The 16914-nt window shown below is 38.4% G+C and overlaps 1 protein-coding gene across 1 annotated transcript in view; it reads right to left on the reverse strand.

The window, feature by feature from the left end:
- The window catches only part of CYSLTR1 (cysteinyl leukotriene receptor 1), a 60787-nt gene that overhangs the window by 42588 nt on the left and 1285 nt on the right, over nucleotides 1-16914 (reverse strand). The window lies entirely within an intron of this gene.

Below are 16914 nucleotides of genomic sequence, written 5' to 3' on the forward strand. Positions count from 1 at the left end.
CTTAGACCTGGGAAGTGCACAGAACTGAGGGCCCACTCCCTGTAGAGCAACCTGAAGCCTGTAGACAGGGAAAGCACACATGCTGTGAGCGGGGGCAAACCCAGTGTGGCCAAAACACTGTGAGTACTTCCCACACATGCCATTGATATTTATTTGCAGTGTTCCTCGCTCCCCACAGCACGACTGAACAAGCGAACCTGAACAAGAGACCACCTCCGCCCCACTGTGTCAGGGCGGAAATTAGACACTGAAGAGACCTGCAAACAGAAGCCAAATAAACAAAGGGAACCGCTTTAGAAGTGACAGGTGCAACAGGATTAAAATCCCTGTAGTTAACACTGACTACACTGGAAGGGGCCTATAGATATTGAGAAGTATAAGCTGGAACAAGGAACTATCTGAAACTGAACTGAATCCACACTGCCTGCAACAGCTCCAGAGAAATTCCTAGATATATTTTTACTATTATTATTATTTTTAATTAAAACATTTTTTCTTCTTTTTTTAAGTCCTCTATTACTCCTTTAATTTTCATTTTTATAACCCACTGTTATCTTGCAAAAAAAAGACCTTATTTTTAAAGCAAACTTCATATATATTGCTTACACTTTATGTGTTTTTGTTTTTTTAATATTGTATTTTAAAAGTCTAACCTCTAGTATAGATGTTGAATCTTTGTTTTTTAATATTTGATATCAATTTTGTACATTTAAGAATCCAATATTCAGTACCCATTTTTACTCAGGAGTATGATTACTGGCTTGATTACTCTCTCCTCCTTTTGACTCTCCTTTTTCTCCCCCAGGTCACCTCTATTTCCTCCCTCCCTCTTCTCTTCTCAACCCAATTCTGTGAATCTCTATGGGTGTTCTGGACTACGGAAAACACTTAGGGGACAGAGTACTGCCTAGATCTGTCTCTCTCCTCTGGATTTCCCCCTTTTTTTCTCCTCCTGCTAACCTCTATCTCTTTCCTCCCTCTCCTCTTCTTCATGTAACTCTGTGAACCTCTCTGGGTGTCCCTCATGGTGGAGAATCTTTTCACCATTAACCTAGAAGTTTTATTATCAGCGCTGTATGGATGGAGAAGCCTTCAGGCTATTGGAAGAATAAGACTGAAAACCAGAGGCTTAAGCCCAAAACCTGAGAACACCAGAGAACTCCTGACTCCAGGGAACTTTAATTAATAAGAGATCATCCAAAAGCCTCCATACCTACACTGAAACCAACCACCACCCAAGAGCCAGTAAGTTCCAGAGCAAGACATACCACACAAACTCTCCGGCAATGAAGGAACATAGCCCTGAGCGTCAATATACAGGCTGCCCAAAGTCACACCAAACACATAGACATCTCAAAACTCACTACTGGACACTCCATTGCACTCCAGAGAGAAGAAATCCAGCTCCACCCACCAGAACACCGATCCAAGCTTCCCTAACCAGGAAACCTTGACAAGCCACCCATCCAACCCCACCCACAGGGAAGAACCTCCACAATAAAGAGGAACCACAAACTGTCAGAATACAGAAAGGCCACCCCAAACACAGCAATCTAAACAAGAAGAAAAGGCAGAGAAATACTCAGCAGGTAAAGGGACATGAAAAATGCCCACCAAACCAAACAAAAGAGGAGGAGATAGGGAATCTACCTGAAAAAGAATTTAGAATAATGATAATAAAAGTGATCTAAAATCTTGAAAACAAAATGGAGTTACAGATAATTAGCCTGGAGACAAGGATTGAGAAGATGCAAGAAATGTTTAACAAGGACCTAGAAGAAATAAAAAAGAGCCAATTAAAAATGAATAATGCAATAAATGAGATAAAAAACATTCTAGAGGGAACCAAGAGTAGAAAAACAGAGGCAGAAGATAGGATAAGTGAGGTAGAAGATAGAATGTTGGAAATAAATGAAGCAGAGAGGAAAAAAGAAAAAAAGAATCAAAAGAAATGAGAACAACCTCAGGGACCTCTGGGACAATGTGAAACACCCCAATATTCAAATCATAGGAGTCCCAGAAGAAGAAGACAAAAAGAAATACCATGAGAAAATACTCAAGAGATAATAGTTGAAAACGTCCCTAAAAAGGGCAAGGAAATAGTCACACAAGACCAAGGTATCCAGAAAGTCCCAAACGGGATAAACCCAAGGCGAAACATCCTAAGACACATATTAATCAAATTAACAAAGATCGAACACAAAGAACACATATTAAAAGCAGCAAGGGAAAAACAACAAATAACACACAAGGGGATTCCCATAAGGATAACAGCTGATCTTTCAATAGAAACTCTTCAGGCCAGAAGGGAATGGCAGGACATACTTAAAGTGATGAAAGAGAATAACCTACAACCCAGCAAGGATCTCATTCAGATATGAAGGAGAAATTAAATGCTTTACAGACAAGCAAAAGCTGAGAGAATTTAGCAGCACCAAACCGGCTCTTCAAGAAATGCTAAAGGATCTTCTCTAGACAGGAAACACAGAAAGGTTGTATGAATGTGAACCCAAAACCACAAAGTAAATGGCAACGGGACCATACTTATCAATAATTACCTTAAATGTAAATAGGTTGAATGCCCCAACAAAAAGACAAAGACTGGCTGAATGGATACAAAAACAAGAACCCTATATATGCTGTCTACAAGAGATCCACCTCAAAACAAGGGACATATACAGACTGAAAGTGAATGGTTGGAAAAAAATATTTCACGCAAACAGAGACCAAAGGAAAGCAGGAGTCGCAATACTCATATCAGATAGAATAGACTTGAAAATAAAGGCTGTGAAAAGAGACAAAAATGGACACTACATAATAATCAAAGGATCAATCCAAGAAGAAGATATAACAGTTATAAATATATATGCAACCAACATAGGAGCACTGCAATATGTAACACAAATGCTAACAAGTATGAAAGCAGAAATTAACAATAACACAATAATAGCGGGAGACTTTAATACCCCACTCACAACTATGGATAGATCAACTAAACAGAAAATTAACAAGGAAACACAAACTTTAAATGACACAATGGACCAGCTAGACCTAATTGATATCTACAGGACATTTAACCCCAAACAATCAATTTCACCTTTTTCTCAAGTGCACACGGAACCTTCTCCAGGATAGATCACATCCTGGGCTATAAATCTAGCCTTGGTAAATTAAAAAAAATGAAATCATTCCAGTCACCTTTTCTGACCTCAATGCAATAAGATTAGATCTCAATTAAAGGAAAAAAAAACTATTAAAAATTCCAACATATGGAGGCTAAATTACACGCTTCTGAATAACCAACAAATCATAGAAGAAATAAAAAAAGAAATCAAAATATGCATAGAAACGAATGAAAATGAAAACACAACAACCCAAAACCTATGGGACACTGTAAAAGCAGGGCTAAGGGGAAGGTTCATAGCAATACAGGCTTACTTCAAGAAACAAGAAAAAAGTCAAGTAAATAACCTTACTCTACACCTAAAGCAACTAGAGAAGGTAGAAATGAAGAACCCCAGGGTTAGTAGAAGGAAAGAAATCTTAGAAATTAGGGAAGAAATAAATGCAAAAGAAACAAAAGAGACCACAGCAAAAATCAATCAAACCAAAAGCTGGTTATTTGAGAAGGTAAATAATATCGACAAGCTGTTAGCCAGACTCATCAAGAAACAAAGGGATAAGAATCAAATCAACAAAATTAGAAATGAAAATGGAGAGATCACAATAGACAATACAGAAATAGAAAGAATCATAAGCGACTACTACCAGCAGCTATATGCCAATAAAATGGACAACTTGGAAGAAATGGACAAATTCTTAGAAAAGTATAACTTCCCAAAACTGAACCAGGAAGAAATAGAAGATCTTAACAGACCCATCACAAGCACGGAAATCGAAACTGTAATCAGAAATCTTCCAGCAAACAAAAGCCCAGGACCAGATGGCTTCACAGCTGAATTCAACCAAAAATTCACAGAAGAGCTAACACCTGTCTTACTCAAACTCTTCCAGAAAATTACAGAAGAAGGCAAACTTCCAAACTCATTCTATGAGGCCACCATCACCTTAATTCCAAAATCACACAAAGATGCCACAAAAGAAGAAAACTACAGGCCAATATCACTGATGAACATAGATGCAAAAATCCTTAACAAAAGTCTAGCAAACAGAATCCAACAACATATTAAAAAGGTCATACATCATGACCAAATGGGTTTTATCCCAGGAATGCAAGGATTCTTTAATATCTGCAATTCAATCAATGTAATACACCACATTAAAATATTTAAAGATAAAAACCATATGACTATCTCAATAGATGCAGAGAAAGCATTTGACAAAATTCAACATCCATTTATGATAAAAACTCTCCAGAAAGCAGGAATAGAAGGAGCATACCTCAACATAATAAAAGCTATATATGATAAGCCCACAGCAAACATTATCATCAATGGTGAAAAATTGAAAGCATTTCCCCTAAAGTCAGGAACAAGGCAAGGGTGCCCACCCTCACCACTACTCTTCAACATAGTTTTGGAAGTTTTAGTCACAGCAACAGAGCAGAAAAAGAAATAAAAGGAATCCAGATAGGAAAAGAAGAAGTGAAACTCTCTCTGTTTGCAGATGACATGATCCTCTACATAGAAAACCCTAAAGACTCTACCAGAAAATTACTAGAGCTAATCAATGAATACAGTAAAGTTGCAGGCTATAAAATTAACACCAGAAATCCCTTGCATTCCTATACAATAGCAATCAGAAAACAGAAAGAGAAATTAAAGAAACAATACTATTCACCATTGCAACGAAAAGAATAAAATACTTAGGAATATATCTACCTAAAGAAACAAAAGACCTATATATAGAAAACTATAAAACACTGATGAAAGAAATCAAAGAGGACACAAATAGATGGAGAAATATACCGTGTTCATGGGTTGGAAGAATCAATATAGTGAAAATGAGTATACTACCTAAAGCAATCTATAGATTCAATGCAATCCCTATCAAGCTAGCAACGGTATTTTTCAGAGAACTAGAAAAAATATATTCACAGTTTGTATGGATATACAAAAAACCTCGAATAGCCAAAGCAATCTTGAGAAAGAAGAATGGAACTGGAGGAATCAACCTGCCTGACTTCAGGCTCTACTACAAAGCCACAGTCATCAAGACAGTATGGTACTGGCACAAATACAGAAATGTAGATCAATGGAACAAAATAGAAAGCCCAGAGATTAATCCACATACCTATGGACACCTTATCTTTGACAAAGGAGGCAAGAATATACAATGGAGAAAAGACAACCTCTTTAACAAGTGATGCTGGGAAAACTTGTCAACCACTTGTAGAAGAATGAAACTAGAATACTTTCTAACACCATACACACTGAGGAAACCAGAACTGAAAGAGACAAGTGTACCCCAATGTTCATTGCAGCACTGTTTATAATAGCCAAGACATGGAAGCAACCTAGATGCCCATCAGCAGACGAATGAATAAGAAAGCTGTTGTACATATACACAATGGAATATTACTCAGCCATTAAAAAGAAAACATTTGAATCAGTTCTAATGAGATGGGTGAAACTGGAGCCCATTATACAGAGTGAAGTAAGTGGGAAAGAAAAACACCAATACAATATACTAACGCATATATATGGAATTTAGAAAGATGGTAACAATAACCCTATATGCAAGACAGGAAAAGAGTCACAGATGTATAGAACAGACTTTTGGACTCTGTGGGAGAAGGCGAGGGTGAGATGATCTGAGAGAATAGCATTAAAACATGTTTATTATCAATTGTGAAACAGATCGCCAGTCCAGATTTGATGCATGAGACAAGTGCTCGGGGTTGGTGCACTAGGATGACCCAGAGGGATGGGATGGGGAGGGAGGTGGGAGGGGGTTCAGGGTGGGGAACACATGTAAATCCATGGCTGCTTCATATCAATGTATGGCAAAAACCACTACAATATTGTAAAGTATTTAGCCTCCAACTAATATAAATAAATGAAAAAATAAAATAAAATAATAAAATCACAATTACTTTTGCATCATAAAAGTATGGTACTGGTGAAAAAAAAAAAGAAATATAGATCAATGCATAAGGAGAGAAAACCCATAAATAAGCCAACACACTTATGGTCAATTAATATATGACAGAGAAGGCAAGACTACAAAATTTTGGAAAGATAGTGTCTTCAACAAATAGTTCTGGGAAAACTGGACAGCTATATATATATAATTAAGTTGAATAGTTACTTAACTCAGTACACAAAAATAATCTTAAAATGAATTAAAGACCTAAATGTGAGACCAGACACTAAAAAATTCTTAGAGGATAATGTAGGCAGAACACTCTTTGACATAAACTGTAGCAGTATCTTTTTCAATCCACTTCCTAGAATAATGGATATAAAAACAGAAATAAATAGATGATATCTACTTAAATGCCAAAGCTTTAGCACAATTTGGAAACAATAAATAAATTGAAAAGACAGCCCCACACATGGGAGAAAATATTTGCAAATGATGCGGCTGATAAGGGATTAGTCTCCAAAATCTACAAATAGCTCATGATGCCTATAAGCATCAAAACAAGGAATCCAATCAAAAATTGGGCAGAAGACCTAAGTAGACACTTCCCCAAAGAATACATACAGGTGACCAATAAGCACAAGAAAGATGTTTGGCATTGCTAGTTTTTAGAGAAATGCAAATCAGAACTACAGTGAACGTTGGTTCACACCAACCAGGATGGCTATCATCAAAAAATCCATAAACAATAAAAGCTGCAGAGGGTGTGAGGAGAAAGGAACCCTTCTGCACTGTTGGTGGGAATGTAAGTTGGTATAGCCACTATGGAAACCAGTACGGAAAATCCTTAAAAATCTAAATATAGATCTACCATCAGTTCAGTTCAGTCACTCAGTCCTGTCTGACTCTTTGTGACCCCATGGACTGTAGCCGTGCCAGGCTTCCCTGTCCATCACCAAATTATGGAACTTGCTCAAACTCATCTCCATCGAGTCGGTGATGCCATCCAACTATCTTATCCTCTGTCATCTCATTCTCCTGCCTTCAATCTTTCCCAGCATCAGGGTCTTTTCCAAGGAGTCAGTTCTTCACATCAGGTGGCCAAAGTGTTGGAGCTTCAGCTCCAACATCAGTCCTTGCAATTAATATTCAGGAGTGATTTAGTTCAGGATTGACTGGTTTGATCTCTTTTCAGTCCAAGGGACTCTCAAGAGCCTTCCTCAACACCACAGTTCAAAAGCATCAATTATTTGATGCTCAGCTTACTTTACGGTCAAACTCACATCCATACATGAGTAGTGGAAAAACCAATACTTTGACTAGATGGACCTTTGTCAGCAAAGTAATGTCTCTGCTTTTTAATATTCTGTCTAGGTTGGTCATAGCTTTTCTTCCAAGGAGCAAGTGTCTTTTAATTTCATGGCTGCAATCACCATCTGCAGTGATTTTGGATCCCCCCAAAATAAAGTCAGCCACTGTTTCATTGCTTCCCCATCTAGTTGCCATGAAATGATGGGACTGATGCCACGATCTTAATTTTTTGAATATTGAGTTTTAAGCCAGCTTCTTCACTCTCCTCTTTCACTTTCATCAAGAGGCTCTTTAGTTCCTCTTCGCTTTCTGCCATAAGGGTGGTATCATCTGCATATTTCAAGTTATTGATATTTCTCCTGGCAATCTTCATTCCAGCTTGTTCTTCATCCAGCCCAGCATTTCGCATGATGTACTCTGGATATAAGTTAAATAAACAGGGTGAGAATATTCAGCCTTGATGTATTCTTTTCCCAATTTGGAACCAGTCTGTTGTTCCATGTCCAGTTCTAACTGTTGCTTCTTGACCTGCATACCTATTTATCAGGAAGCAGGTAAGGTGATCTGATATTCTCGTCTCTTTTAGAATATTCCACAGTTTGTTGTGATCCACACAGTCAAAGGGTTTGGTATAGTCAATAAAGCAGAATTAGATGTTTTTCTGAAGCTATCTTGCTTTTTTGATGATCCAGTGGATGTTGGCAATTTGATCTCTGGTTACTCTGGCTTTTCTAAATCCAGCCTGAACATCTGGAAGTTCTTGGTTCATGTACTGTTGAAGGCTCACTTGGAGAATTTTGAGGATTACTTTGCTAGCATGTGAGATGAGTGCAACTGTGCGGTAGTTTGAACATTCTTTGGCATTGTCTATCTGTATGATTGGAATGAAAACTGACCTTTTTCAGTCCTGTGGCCACTGCTGAGTTTTCCAAACTTGCAGGCATATTGAGTGCAGCACTTTCACAGCATCATCTTTTAGGATTTGAAAATAGCTCAACTGGAATTCCATCACCTCCACTAGCTTTGTTTGTAGTGATGCTTCCTAAGGCTCACTTGACTTCACATTCCAGGATCTGGCTCTATTCTAACCACACCATTGTGGTTATCTGGGTCATGAAGGTCTGTTATGTATAGTTTTTCTGTGTATTCTTGCCACCTCTTCTTAATATCTTCTTCTTCTGTTAGGTTCATCCTGTTTCTGTCCTTTATTTTGCCCATATTTGCATGAAATGTTCCCTTGTTATCTCTAATTTTCTTGAAGAGGTCTCTAGTCTTTCCCATTTTATTGTTCTCCTCTATATCTTCGCATTAATCACTTAGGAAAGCTTTCTTGTCTCTCCTTGTTGTTCTTTGGAATTCTGCATTCAGTGGGGTATATCTTTCCTTTTCTCCTTTGTCTTTTGCTTCTCTTCTCTTCTCAGCTATTTGTAAGGACTCCTCAGACAACCATTTTGCCTGTTTGCACTTCTTTTTCTTGGGAATGGTATTGGTCACCACTTCCTGTACAATGTCACAAACCTCCATCCATTGTTCTTCAAGCACTCTGTCTATCAGATCTAATCCCTTGAATGTATTTGTCTCTTTCATTGTATAATCGTAAGGGATTTCATTTAGGCCGTACCTGAATGGTCTAGTTGTTTTCTCTACTTTCCTTAATTTTTTTTCTACTTTCTTTAAGTCTGAATTTTGCAATAAGGTTTCATGATCTGAACCACAGTAAGCTCCAAGTCTTATTTTCTTTGACTGTTTATGGCTTCTCCATCTTTGACTGCAAAGAATATCATCAGTCTGATTTTGGTATTGACCATCTGGTGATGTCCATGTGTAGAATTGTCTTGTGTTGTTGGAAGTGTGTGTTTGCTATGACCAGTGTGTTCTCTTGGCAAAACTCTGTTAGCTTTTGCCCTGCTTCATTTTGTACTACAAAGTCAATCTTGCATGTTACTCCAGGTATCTCTTGACTTCCTACTTTTGCATTCCAGTTCCCTATGATGAAAATGATATCTTTTTAAAAATTAGTTCTACAAGATCTTGTAGGTCATCACACAACTGTTCAACTTCTTTGGCATTAGTGGTGGGGGCATAGACTTGGATTACTGTGATATTGAATGATTTGCCTTGCAAATGAACAGAGATTATTCTATCCTTTTTGAGATTGCACCCAAGTACTGCATTTCAGACTCCTATGTTGACTATGATGGCTACTCCATCTCTTCTAAAGGATTCTTGCCCACAGTAGTAGATATTATGGTCATCTGAATTAAATTTCACCCATTCTGGTCCATTTTAGTTCACAGGTTCCTAAAATATCGATGTTCACTCTTGCTGTCTCTTGTTTGACCACTTCCAATTTACCTTGGTTTATGGACCTAACATTCCAGGTTCCTATGCAATATTGTTCTTTACAGTATTGGACTTTACTTCTGTCACCAGTCATATCCACAACTGGGCATTGTCTTCACTTTGGCTCTGTCTTTTCATTCTTTCTGGAGTTATTTCTCCACTCTTCTCCAGTAGCATATTGAGCATCTACCGACCTGGGGAGTTCATCTTTCAGTGTCATCTTTTTGCCATTTCACACTATTTATGGGGTTGTCAAGGCAACAATACTGAAGTGGTTTGCCATTCCCTTCTCCAGTGGATCCCATTTTGTCCAAATTTTCCACCATTACCCATCTGTCTTGGGTGGCCCTGGCATGGCTCATAGTTTTATTGAGTTATACAAGGCTGTGATCCATGTGATCAGTTTGTTTAGTTTTCTGTTTTCATTCTATCTGCCTTCTGATGGATAAGGATAGATGCTTATGGAAGTTTCCTGATGGAAAAGAATGACTGTGGGGGAATTTGGGTCTTGTTCTGATGGGCAGGGCCATGTTCAGTAAATCTTTAATACAATTTTCTGTTGATGGTCAGGGCTGTGTTCCCTCACTGTTGTTTGGCCTGAGGCCAAACTATGGTATAGGTAATGGCAGTAATGGAGACCTCCTTTAAAAGGACTTATGCCCACACTGTTGTATTCAGTACCCCTGACTCAGTGCCCCTGTATTCAGACTCCCTGATTCTGGAGAGTCCTGGACACTCACAGGCAAGTCTGGCTCAGTCTCTTGTGGGGACACTGCTCTTTTCTCCTGGATCCTGGTGCACACAAGGTTTTGTTTGTGCCTTTGAAGTGTCTGTTTCCCCATTTCTGCAGAAGTTCTCTAATCAAATCCCACTGGCCTGCAATGTCAAATTCCCTGGGGGTTCTCAGTCCTTTTGCTGGATCCCCAGGTTGGGAAATTTGTTGTGGGTCCTAGAACTTTCTTAACAGTGTGGTGTGACAATTTCTTTGGTGTAATTATTCTGCAGTTTGTGGATTGTCTGCTCAGTGGCTCTATGGTGGGGCTAATCACGACCTCCTCTAAGAAGGCTTATGCTACACGCAACATGTTCTGGGTCTGCTGCAACCAGAGCCCCTGTTCCCATGACAGGCCACTGTTGACCCATGCCCCCACATGAAACACTCAAACACTCAAAGGCAGGTCTGGTTTGGTCTCTGTGGGGCCTCTGGGTCCTGGTGTGTACAAGGTTTTGTTTGACCTTCCGAGTGTCTCTGGGGGGTATGCAATTTGATTCTAAACATGATTTCATTCCTCCTACCATCTTCTTGGGGCTTCTCCTTTGCCCTTGGACGTGGGGTCTTTTTTTGGTGGGATCCGACATTCTCCTTTTGATTATTGTTCAGCAGCAAGTTGAAATATTGGAGTTCTCGCGGGAAAAGATGAACACACACCCTTGTACTGCCATCTTGTCTCATATGAGATCTACCATATGACTCTGCAATCTCACTCATGGGCATATATCCAGAGAAAAACATGGTCTGAAAGGATACATGCATTTCAATGTTCATTGCAGCTCTAACCAAGACATGGAAACAACCTAAAATTCCATTGACAGAGGACTAGATAAAGAAGATGTGGTTCATATATATAATGGAATATTACTCAGCCATTGAAAATAATGAAATAATGCCATTTGCAGCAACACAAATCGACCTAGAGAGTGTTATACTGAGTGAAGTAAGTCAGAGAGAGGAGAAATATTTTAAGATATCCCTTATATGTGGAATCTAAAAATACACACATGAACTTATTTACAAAACAGAAACAGACTCACAAACTTCAAGTACCAGCTTATATTTGCTGGGGTAAAAGATGGAGGGAAGGGATAATTAGAGAGTTTGAGATCAACATGTACACACTGCTATATTAAAAATGGATAACCAACAGGGACGTATTATATATAGCACATGGAACTTTGCAGAATCTTATGTGCAACCTGGATGGGAGGGGAGTTTGGGGGAGAATGGATACATGTATATGTATGGCTGATTCCCTTCAGTGTTCACCTGAAACTATCACAACATTGTTAATCAGCTATACCCCGACACATAATATAAAGTTTAAATCTTTTAATCTTTCAGGAATTCACATTGAGGCTTGTACAAGTATTGTAGAGTTAGTGGTAATGAAAAGATTGGATCCTATTGACAGGTCCTTAGTGTTGGCTGAGATTGCTGATGCTTAGAATGAGGCCCTTGTTTACAATGTAATATTGGGAGCAGAAAGTAACTAGCCCTGCTGCCTCAACATACATTTAATTTTGTTACATATTTTATTCTCCTGGAATAGACTTAAAACTCTTTTGGAAAGTGGTTTGTATTTTCAAGTTGCTTTCATATTTATCATTTTAAAGGATCTGAAAAATATCTCCATTTGTTCATTACTACATACAACACATGAAGATATCAAGAAATACGGATGTTCAGGAACTTGCTAGAGAACAGACAACTGATTAGAAGCCAAGGCTAGGATGAACTCTCAGTTATCCTGGTTCAACTTCATTCCCATTGAAATTCATTCAGCAAGGTAGTTTAGAGCAGCCACTGTTAAGTTGCACCATTTATGACAGAGTTCAAACTGGAATACAGTCTGAAGAAAAAAAATCATGCTAGCCTATGTTAGAATAACTTTGTATTAAGTACTCACAGTGTATATGAGGTACTGTGCAAGTTACTGGTGGTCAGGGAACATTTAAAAGAGTAAATTATCTGATACCTTTCCTCAAGACTTTTAAAAAATCCTTTGAAGTGAAGTGAAATGAAAGTCACTCAGTCGTGTCCTACTCTTTGCAACCCCATGAACTATACAGTCCATGGGATTCTCTAGGCCAGAATACTGGAGTGGGTAGCTGTTCCCTTCTCCAGGGGATCTTCCCAATCCAGGGATCGAACCCAGGTCTCCCACATTGTAGGCAGGTACTTGACGGCTGAGCCACAAAGGAAGCCCTTTGAGAGGAATTATATTTCTGTGGCTCTTATTTTTCAGGACTGTCTTCTTCCTCTTGACTGAAAGTGTGAGTATTGCATGAATTTCAGTCTTTGGTCATGTCTTATATTTGATTATTCTAAGCTGAGTAATTCTTATGATTTTGGCTGTTACACTCCCCAGAGTTAATTTTGGCCTCCACCTCTTACCCATCATTCATGTTCAGGGTCATTATTTCCAACTATTCATTGGACATTGCTTTGAGTTTTTGCCATCTCCTCAAACCCAGTTGGTCAAAACACTTTACCCTCAAATTACATATTTATATAAATAGTAGTAACATCAGTGCCCAGATCCCATACTTTCAAAAATTCAGAGACAGCTCTGACATTTCTTTCCTATGCTGCCTATATCTAGTCACTCACCAACTTTCACCGATTACTCTTGAGTTACTCTTCATTCCATTTCCACTACCACCAAATAGCAGTGGAAGAGCCTCATTAACTGCTATTCTTTTCTCTCTTTTTAAAAAAATTAATTAATTTTAATTGGAGGCTAATTACTTTATAATATTGTGGTGGTTTTTGCCATACATCGACATGAATCAGCCATAGGTGTACATGTGTCCCATCATCCTGAACCCCCCCTCCCACTTCCCTCCCCACCCCATCCTTCTGGGTTGTCCCAGAGCACAGCTTTGAGTACCCTGCTTCATGATTCGAACTTGCACTGGTCATCTGCTTTACTTATGGTAACATTCATGTTTCAATGCTATTCTCTCAAATCATCCAACCCTCACCTTCTCCCACAGAATCCAAAAAGTCTTTTTTACATCTGTGTCTCTTTTTCTGTCTTGCATATAAGGTTGTTGTTACTGTCTTTCTAAATTCCATATATATGCATTAATATACTGCATTGGTGTTTCTCTTTCTGACTTACTTCACTCTGTATAATAGGCTCCAGTTTCATCCACCTGATTAGAACTGACTCAAATGCATTTTTTATAGCTGAGTAATATTCCATTGTGTATATGTATCACAACTTCCTTTTCCATTCATCTACTGATGAACATCTAGGTTGCTTCCATGTCCTAGCTATTGTAAACAGTGCTGCTATGAACACTGGGGTACATGTGTCTCTTTCAGTTCTGGTTTCCTCGCTGTGTATGCCCAGCAGTGGGATTTCTGGGTTGTATGGCAGTTCTATTTCCAGTTTTTTAAAAGGAGTCTCTATGAAGGAAACTACAAGCAAGTTGAAAAGTCAGTCCTAAGAATGTGAGAAAATAATAGCAAATGAAGCAACTGACAAAGAATTAATCTTCAAAATATACAAGCAGTATATGCAGCTCAATACCAGAAAAATAAACAATCCAATCAAAAAGTGGGCCAAAGAACTAAACAGACATTTCTCCAAAGAAGACATACAGATAGGTAACAAACACATGAAAAGATGCTCAACATCACTCATTATCAGAGAAGAGGAAATCAAAACCACAATGAGGTGCCATCTCACACCAGTCAGAATGGCTGCCATCCAAAAGTCTACAAACAATAAATGCTGGAGAGGGTGTGGAGAAAAGGGACCCCTCTTACACTCTTGGTGGGAACTGCTACTCTTTTTAAGTGGTCTCTCCATCTCCAGTTTTCTATAAATGTACTCAGGTATATGAAAATCTGCTAGATTTGTCTACTAAAAATACTTTTTTATCAGGTCTTCACTTATTCAAAGTTTGCTAATATGATTACCCCTTAAAAAGTGCTTGGAATTCAATGGCTAATAATTTGGCCTTAAATTTCTATCCAGATTTATTTTGTGTTACCTCAACACAATCCCAGATCAGGCTCCTCAGTGTACCTTGTAGGTGTCAAACTCAGTCATGACACAATATGTTTCTCACATCATTTCTGTGACTAGAATTGAATTTAAACAATGTATATTTACCACTTACTATGTGCAGAGAAAATTTGTTCAGCATGGTTCCATATTCTAGATATTCTTCTAGACCTATCTCATTTTATCTTCTCTGTGACACCTTCTCCATTCATCCCAGCCCACTGTTTTTTTTTTTTTTTTCTAAATGCCTTTGCCATTAAAAACAACACTGGTTTACCATCTCATATTTTTATGTTCTGTCATTCTTTTAAAAAAGATTAATTAATTTATTTTAATTGGAGGATAACTACTTTATAATATTGTGATGGCTTTTGCCATACATCAACATGAATCAGCCACAGGTATACATGTGTCCCCCCATCCTGAACCCCCCTTCCACTCCCCTATCCACCCTATCCCTCTGGGTTGTCCCAGAGCACCAGCTTTGGGTGCCTTGCTTCATGCATCGAATTTGCACTGGTCATCTATTTTACATGTGGCAATGTACATGTTTCAGTGCTATTCTCTCAAACCATCCCACCCTCGCCTTGTGCCACTGAGTCCAAAAGTCTCTTCTTTACATTTGTGCCTCCTTTGCTGCCCTGCATGTAGGATCATTGGTGCCGTCTTTTTAAATTCCATATATCTCCCCATCAACATGGTAATTTCCTGAAAGGCAGGAACTACATCTAACTTTACTTTGTGGTACTTTGTGTGAGCTTAACTGAAGATTGTTTAACTGAATTACAAGAGATTTGAGCTATTTTAATAAGAACATAAAAGTAACAAAATAGATCAGAATAGTGGTCCATACAGAGCTATTTAATAGAATGATAGGTTAAAGAAAGCTTGCAGGTTGAGTCCAGTGTGAATTCAGCATTTAGGTGTCTTCCTAGCCAAGAATCATAGTTTCATTTTCTACTATGTTTTCTCTCCCATATTTAGTCAAGCTTTTGATTTTTCAGGAACTATTTATCTGAGATAAAAGCAAAATTCACCCATGGTGCTGAAAATCATAAATTTTCCTTTGCAGTACTGCTTATTAATAATAAGATATTAAAGGAACTGCACTGATCCTTAAGATATATATCAAACCTTGTGGATTTGATGCCATGAAGAGTATCTATCATAATCTCCCAAGTAACACAGATAGCTCTGCATGGACCGCTATTCTGATCTATTTTGTTACTTTTATGTTCTTATTAAAATAGCTCAAATCTCTTGTAATTCAGTTAAACAATCTTCAGTTAAGCTCACACAAAGTACCACAAAGTAAAGTTAGACGTAGTTCCTGCCTTTCGGGAAATTACCATGTTGATGGGGAGATATATGGAATTTAAAAAGACGGCACCAATGATCCTACATGCAGGGCAGCAAAGGGGACACAGATGTAAAAAGAAGAGACTTTTGGACTCAGTGGCACAAGGCGAGAGTGGGATGGTTTGAGAGAATAGCTCTGAAACATGTACATTGCCACATGTAAAATAGATGACCAGTGCAAATTCGATGCATGAAGCAAGGTGCCCAAAGCCAGTGCTCTGGGACAACCCAGAGGGATAGGGTGGGGAGGGAAGTGGGAGGGGGTTTCAGGATGGAGGGGGGACATATGTATACCTGTGGCTGATTCATGTTGATGTATGGCAAATTCGCCTAAATGATGAATTCGCACTGGACTCAACCTGCAAACTTTCTTTAGCCTACCATTCTATTGCTTCCCTTGTGGCTCAGCTGGTAAAGAATCTGCCTGGGTTTCTTTACCAATGTGGGAGACCTGGGTTCGATCCCTGGGTTGGAAAGATCTCCTGGAGAAGGAAAAGTTTACCCACTCCAGTATTCTGGCCTAGAGAACTCCATGGACTGTATAGTCCATGGGGTCGCAAAGAGTTGGACACGACTTTTACTTCACTTCACTTTACTATTCTATTGGGTTCATGGGCTGATTTATTTCATTTGCAGGAAGGGACTCACTAGTATAGTCATTTAAATATCACGGGGACTTGGAGAACAGCTTTTATTAAGGGGACTGAAGTAAATACAGTACTTTAGGTTGTTTACTTACAGTGTAAAAATAGACTGCTTTTAGTTCTGATTGAGCAATTAATAATAAAACAGCAACAGAAAGTTTTCTGAATAATTTAAGTAGATACCATAAACTTGATTTTGTTGTAGTAGAGATTATAAATTTAAAATTATCTGGAAACAAATTTCACGAACATATTTGAAATGCAATGCAATCTCAACTCTGAGTTTAGTTACATTTTGTTTTTTTTTAATAATAGCCTGAAAAATCCTTTTTCTAGATTTCAAAATAATCAGAGGATTGGAAGGCAGAACCACTGAATTCAAGTCAATTTTTGTTTTTGCTTTTTAGCTATAGATG

This window comes from Odocoileus virginianus, chromosome X (genome assembly GCF_023699985.2).
Source record: "Odocoileus virginianus isolate 20LAN1187 ecotype Illinois chromosome X, Ovbor_1.2, whole genome shotgun sequence".
Taxonomy (NCBI): domain Eukaryota; kingdom Metazoa; phylum Chordata; class Mammalia; order Artiodactyla; family Cervidae; genus Odocoileus; species Odocoileus virginianus.